The sequence below is a fragment of the Ovis canadensis genome, chromosome 1 (genome assembly GCF_042477335.2).
Source record: "Ovis canadensis isolate MfBH-ARS-UI-01 breed Bighorn chromosome 1, ARS-UI_OviCan_v2, whole genome shotgun sequence".
Lineage (NCBI taxonomy): Eukaryota > Metazoa > Chordata > Mammalia > Artiodactyla > Bovidae > Ovis > Ovis canadensis.
The window spans coordinates 101,629,704-101,637,004 of NC_091245.1; positions in this window are offsets into that span (position 1 = coordinate 101,629,704).

The window sequence follows — 7,301 nt, forward strand, 5'->3', positions numbered from 1 at the left end:
TTGCCTGGAGAATCCCAGGGACGGGGGAGCCTGGTGGGCTGCCATCTATGGGATCGCACAGAGTCGGACACGACTGAAGCGACTTAGCAGCATATATCCAAGTAGTGTCAGTAGTGTAGACGTATATTAGTAATTCATAGTCTTTGGTAGGTCTACTTGCCTTACCAGTTAGAAAACAGCCACCCTAGATATGAAAAGCTTTTCTCACAGTCAATTCGGAGAGGAATGAAGACTAGAACTCTGTATTCACAGTCAAAAATAGTGAAAATCCCCTGGTCTGATTATTTTGCTTTTTATTTCCCTTACACTTAATGTTGGAGAAGGAAATGGCCATCCACTCCAGTACTGCTGCTGCTGCTAAGTCACTTCAGTTGTGTCCGACTCTGTGTGACCCCATAGACAGCAGCCCACCAGGCTCCCCCGTCCCTGGGATTCTCCAGGCAAGAACATTGGAGTGGGTTGCCATTTCCTTCTCCAATGCATGAAAGTAAAAAGTGAAAGTGAAGTCACTCGGTCGTGTCACTCCAGTACTGTTGCCTGGGAAATCCCATGGACAGAGGAGCCTGGTAGGCTACAGTCCATGGGGTGGCAAAGAGTCGGACAAGACTTCACTTTCACTTTCACACTTAATGTTTTGTAAAAAATTAAACAGAAGCCTCACTTAATGAGGTTGGGAGATCAGAATGGAGAGTTCTCATGCCCTGAGAGACAGCAGAGGTCAATAGGAAGAAGTACTTCACTTCTTTCCTTACAGGGATTCAGCCAATGAAAAGTCATAGAATCTTTGCTTACTGTGGCCTTCCCAACTTCCAGTTTCTCTCTGTAAAAGCATTGTCCTCCCTATGCTACTTAAGGATTTGCACATGGCTGGCCCTGGTTGCAAACCATTGGAATTGCAATTTTCTGTTGATCCCAAATAAACCCATCTTTGCTGGAAAAATATCTGGCAGTCTGTTTCAGGTCAACAGTTTATCAAGACCTTTCACATTCATTACCTCATCTTTCTGTTACTTTATTTTGCTTCTTCCAAGAATTTTGTGAGGATAACACAAGTATTACTCTATTTTAGGGTAAAATTGGTTTCCTGAGATGAGCTCACAAGTAATTTCAGTGCTGGCAGATGGGCAGTCACTAGACCATCTAATGATGACATATTAACTTTAGGACACAGTGCATGTGTGCTAGGTCGCTTCAGTCGTGTCTGACTTTGTGTGACCCTATGGACTGTAGCCTGACAGGCTCCTCTGTCCATGGGACTCTCCAGGCAAGAATACTAGAGTGGGTTGCTGTGTCTTCTTCCAGGGGATCTTCTCCATCCAGGGATTGAACCTGAGTCTCATATCTCGTGCATTGACAGGCAGGTTCTTTACCACTAGCACCACATGGAAAGCCCTATGATACAGTGCTTCATATTAAATTTATTTTTGAGTCACTAACAACTATACAAAAAACAAAAAAACATGTGAAAAAGTAAATAGCTCATCTGTGAATGATAGAATCATAATAATGTTGTAGGGGAGGAATAATTTCTCCTCTGTTAGAGTTGTTAGAGTGTCTGGCTGGTCCTATGAATTAAACTGACAGAAGGCAGATCAACAGCAGAAAACATACAAGTTTTAATTATATGTTTTTCACAGGTACATGGGAGTCTTCAGAAGAAAAGTGAGGACCCAAAGAAGAAGAGTTGAATGCTTATGTATTGATTTGGCAAGTAGTAAAATTGTGAAAATGTGACTAGGCAAAGGGGGGATTGCCGGGATCCAGCCCCAGTGGATCCAGGGTAATTCGAAGGTGGGGACGGAATCGGTGTCCTGGAAAAATCGGCATCCAGATATAGAGGGAGATTAGAAACAGATAGTGTAGTAGGAGAATTAGTAGAGAAAAGAGGCTGAACAACTGGTTTACATGGAATACCAATCACCACCTACGTAGGCCACAGGCGTCTTTCCATTCTCCCAAAGGAGAGGAGGCACTGAGGCCTCCCCGGTCCGATCTCAGAAGCCCAGGCAGAATTAGCAGGCTTGGTGAGTACCCACATTTCAGATGGGAATTCAGCCAGGAAAATGGGGAGCGAGAAAGAAATGACACAGGAGAATCAGTCTTTCCAGAAACTGATCCAATTTCTTTATTTTTCAGGTTTGTTTATATATCTTTTTGTTATACATAGGGATGAATACAGAGTCACGTGGGGGTCAGCAGACCTGACCCTTGTCACAATCAGGTGCTTCATATAAAATTATACAACGGTCTTATGAGTTTCATCATCTTTTAGCCATGAGGTCTGCTGACATTTTATGGCCCTTTCTGATACCGGTCAGTTAACCAGAAAACTTATTTTTCCAGGGGTGATTTTTTCTTAAATCAGGCGCCACCCTCCAAATAAAGTTGCATTCCTATAGGGTGAGGGTGTAGTGAGTTACAATCAAGAAAGGAATTTACTTAACCTAAGGTTTAACATGATTAGTCTTAAAGGTTAATACTTATTTCTCCTATATGCTAGTTATATTTATTATAAGGGCAGGAATATGGAGATTTAGCAGCAAATATTGGCTCAACAAATGTAAACCCTTCACCAATGTTTCCCTTAAGATCTATTTTGTCTTAAGATAGTGATAAAGTTACATTTTTACATAGCATAGTGATTTATAACAAAGTACAGTGATCTATAACAAAAGAGAAGATTCATTAACTCAAAAAGTCTAGTATTGCTAACATCAAAAAACTACTATATTTCCTTTTCTATATTCCAAATACATTGATTAATATATTCCCAGGTGCCTAAGGATATGGAGGCCTGATGGCAATCATTGACTCATCAATGAAAAAAGCCCTATGCTAATACTCCAAACTCTCTGTGCTGTTTATGGTTGAGAGGTTGTCACACAGCTAGTCTGTCAGCAGAGAGGTTTGACCTGAGACATCCTTGTCACACCCAGGGCAGGGAATTAGCAGTAATTATTGGCACGACAAATGAAAAAACCCTTCACCAATATGATTCCTAATCAACCCACTATACTATACTAATGATCTTCTAACTTCTCAAAAGAGTCTGTATTTAGAAAGTTTTAAAACATCCTGTGCCTCTCACAGTTGGGAGGCTGTAAACAATCACATGCGGCTGGACGAGCCTGATCAGGCAGGCCAGAGAAACTTCAAAGTTCATAAGTTGAAACACTCTTGTCATGCCCAGAAATTTTTATTAACTGGAGCTGCAAGTTAATTCCTTCTCTGAGAGAAATGGTTATGGGGGAGAGCTCCCCGTAAAGTACTCTGGTTTTGGGGGTAGATGCTCAGGAACAGGGGGTTTCCTGAGGCTTGATCACGCCTTTGCGTATGCCAAGCTTCCTTCCTCATGACCTTTGCCATGGGCGGAGTTCCTCACGCTGGCTCCCAACAGGGGATGCATTGGGATAGTTAAATGAGTAGAGAAATGACTAGGAATGTGAGGGTTAGTTAAACAAAGTTTGTACAGATTTATTTCAGCATGTCCTTGATAAAGAATGTTTCTTTCATTCTGGTAGAGAAAGGACGTCTTTCCTATGGGAATTTGATCTCCTACTTTTAAGAAAAAGAAGAAAGATTAGAATGTCCTTTGTGCAGTCACTGTTTTTCAAGTGCCCTTAACTCAAAATAGGCAATACACCAGAATGGCACATTTAGGGTTGGCACATTGAACCCCTTCAATGCAATATCTAACTACTGGTTTAATCAACTGTATCAGTGAGTCTGTTTTGAGGATGAGAGTGGAGAAATGGGTGGTGTTGGTGCAAGAGATCTAAAATATCAACTACCATAATAATAAGCATATAGATACCATTTAAAATTGATAAGTAAAACATAACAATACAAATCTATCGGAAGGTAAATACTAGAAGAAACAACTAAAATAATTATCATTGACGTAAAACTATTCAGTTAGTTCAGTTCAGTCACTCAGTTGTGGCTGACTCTTTGTGACTCCATGGATTGCAGCACCCCAGGCTTCCTTGTCCATCACCAACTCCTGGAACGTACTCAAACTAATGTCCATTGAGTTGGTGATGCCATCCAACCATCTCACCCTCTGTTCTCCCCTTCTCCTCCTGCCTTCAATCTTTCCCAGCATCAGGGTCTTTTCCAATGTTCGCATCAGGTGGCCAAAGTACTGGAGTTTCAGCTTCAGCATCAGCCCTTCCAGTGAATATTCAGGACTGATTTCCTTTAGGATTAACTGGTTTGATCTTGAAGTACAAGGGACTTTCAAGAGTCTTCTCCAACACCACAGTTCAAAAGCATCAATTCTTCAGCGCTCAGCTTTCTTTATGGTCCAACTCTCACATCCATTCATGACTACTGGAAAAACCATAGCCTTGACTAGCTGGACTTTTGTTGGCAAAGTAATGTCTCTGCTTTTTAATATACTGTCTAGGTTGGTCATAGCTTTTCTTCCAAGGAGTAAGCATCTTTTAATTTCATGACTGCAGTAACCATCTGCACTGATTTTGGAGCCCAAGAGAATAAAGTCTGTCACTATTTCCATTGTTTCCCCATCTATTTGCCATGAAGTGATGGGACCAGATGCCATGATCTTAGTTTTTTGAATGCTGAGTTTTAAGCCAATTTTTTCACTCTCGTCTTTTACTTTCATCAAAGGCTCTTGATGAAACTATTGATAAAACTGAGCCTAAAGTGAGGCTCTTGATAAATCTATTACTGCTTTTTAAAATGTTGATTGAGACTAAGAAGTTCAGCTCTTACAGATATTCACCATAAAACAATCTTCAACTATGCATAGTGTTAATCATAGTACCATTTTGCATATGCCTCTGAATTGTTTAATAATAGCTGTTAGGTACTCCAGGGAACATAGCATTTTTGCTGTCTAGAAACTGATAAATTCTTAACTATATTACACAAGCACTGCCAACATACACATATCTATATTCTACTGATCAATTTTTATACAACTTATTTGTTATTTGAAATTGTTAGGGAAGGAAAACTTTTCCTCTACCCTCTTAGTCTAATACTTGGGGTCTGAAAATTAAGCTGACAACAATATGATGGGCAATAGAAAAAAACCCCCACAGATTTAATTATATATATTTGTATGGGAATTCATAAAGAAATGTGACTCAAGGATGTGGTTAGAATGTGAAGTTAATATGCCATCTTAGTAGGGGATAGAGAGAGACAGAGGGGAACTTAGAGGAGAACAAATGACTTACAGGTAAATATAAATGAACCCTTAGGAGAATGGATGTGATATATGTTAGTTTTATGACAATGGCTGCTTAGGTGACTTCTTATCCAGGTACTGACTTATATTGACTTTTTCTCTTTGGACAAGTTTGTGTTCTGTCTTCTTGTTTAAGCTCTCCTACACGATGGTGTGATCACTCACCTAGAGCCAGACATCCCGGAATGTGAAGTCAAGTGGGCCTTAGGAAGCATCACTACAAACAAAGCTAGTGGAGGTGATGAAATTCCAGTTGAGCTCTTTCAAATCCTGAAAGATGATGCTGTGAAAGTGCTGCACTCAATATGCCAACAAATTTGGAAAACTCAGCAGTGGCCACAGGACTCGAAAAGGGCAGTTTTCATTCCAATCCCAAAGGAAGGCAATGCAAAAGAATGCTCAAACTACCCCACAATTGTACTCATCTCACATACTAGTAAAGTAATGCTCAAAATTCTCCAAGCCAGGCTTCAGCAGTACGTGAACCATGAACTTCCAGATGTTCAAGCTGGTTTTAGAAAAGGCAGAAGAACCAGAGATCAAATTGCCAACATCCACTGGATCATGGAAAAAGCAAGAGAGTTCCAGAAAAACATCTATTTCTGCTTTATTGACTATGCTAAAGCCTTTGACTGTGTGGATCACAATAAACTGTGGAAAATTCTGAAAAAGATGGGAATACCAGACCACCTGACCTGCCTCTTGAGAAACATACATCAATATACACGTAATTACAATTTGATGTAAGTGTTATGGCAGAAAAACACTGAATTCATTGAGAAAGTCAAGAGCAGAGAAGCTTAATTTAGATAGGAAGATCTCGCCGAGGAAATGTCTTTTGAGTTACAACCAGCAAAGGGGTATGGACAAGTATTTTGGGCAGAGAAAATAATACTTGCAAAGGCCCTAAAGTAGAAAATACTTCAGAAACTGAAGGAAGGCCACTATGATAAAAGCATAGCAAATATATAAAACTGTCTCCAGATGAGAAAAGAAAGCCAGGATATGCAGAATTGAATAGTCTGCATTAAGAAATTTGTGCCTCCTTAAAGCTGTAATGGGAGATATTAAATGATTACAATTGGAAACGATATTATCTAATTTGTATGTTCAAAGGCTCACTCTGGCTAGTAGGAGGATGAATTGAATATTGGTAGTGGCGTGGCCCTTATGGCAGAAAGTGAAGAGGAATTAAAAAGCCTCTTGATGAAAGTGAAAGAGGAGTCAGTCGTGTCCGACTCTTTGCAACCCCATGAATCGCAGCACGCCAGGCCTCCCTGTTCATCACCAACTCCCGGAGTTCACTCAGACTCACGTCCATCAAGTCAGTGTTGCCATCAAGCCATCTCATCCTCTGTCGTCCCCTTCTTTTTCCTGCCCCCAATCCCTCCCAGCATCAGAGTCTTTTCCAATGAGTCAACTCTTCACATGAGGTGGCCAAAGTACTGGAGTTTCAGCTTTAGCATCATTCCCTCCAAAGAAATCCCAGGGTTGATCGCCTTCAGAATGGACTGGTTGGATCTCCTTGCAGTCCAAGGGACTCTCAAGAGTCTTCTCCAACACCGCAGTTCAAAGACATCAATTCTTCGGCACTCAGCCTTCTTCACAGTCCAACTCTCACATCCATACATGACCACTGGAAAAACCATAGCCTTGACTAGACGGACCTTAGTCGGCAAACTAATGTCTCTGCTTTTGAACATGCTATCTCAGTTAGTCATAACTTTTCTTCCAAGGAGTAAGCGTCTTTTAATTTCATGGCTGCAATCACTATCTGCAGTGATTTTGGAGCCCCCCAAAATAAAGTCTGACACTGTTTCCACTGTTTCCCCATCTATTTCCCATGAAGTGATGGGACTGGATGCCATGATCTTCGTTTTCTGAATGTTGAGCTTTAAGCCAACTTTTTCATTCTCCTCTTTCACTTTCATCTAGAGGCTTTTTAGCTCCTCTTCACTTTCTGCCATAAGGGTGGTATCATCTTCATATCTGAAGTTATTGAGATTTCTCCCGGCAATCTTGATTCCAGCTTGTGTTTCTTCCAGTCCAATATTTCTCATGATGTACTCTGCATATAAGTTAA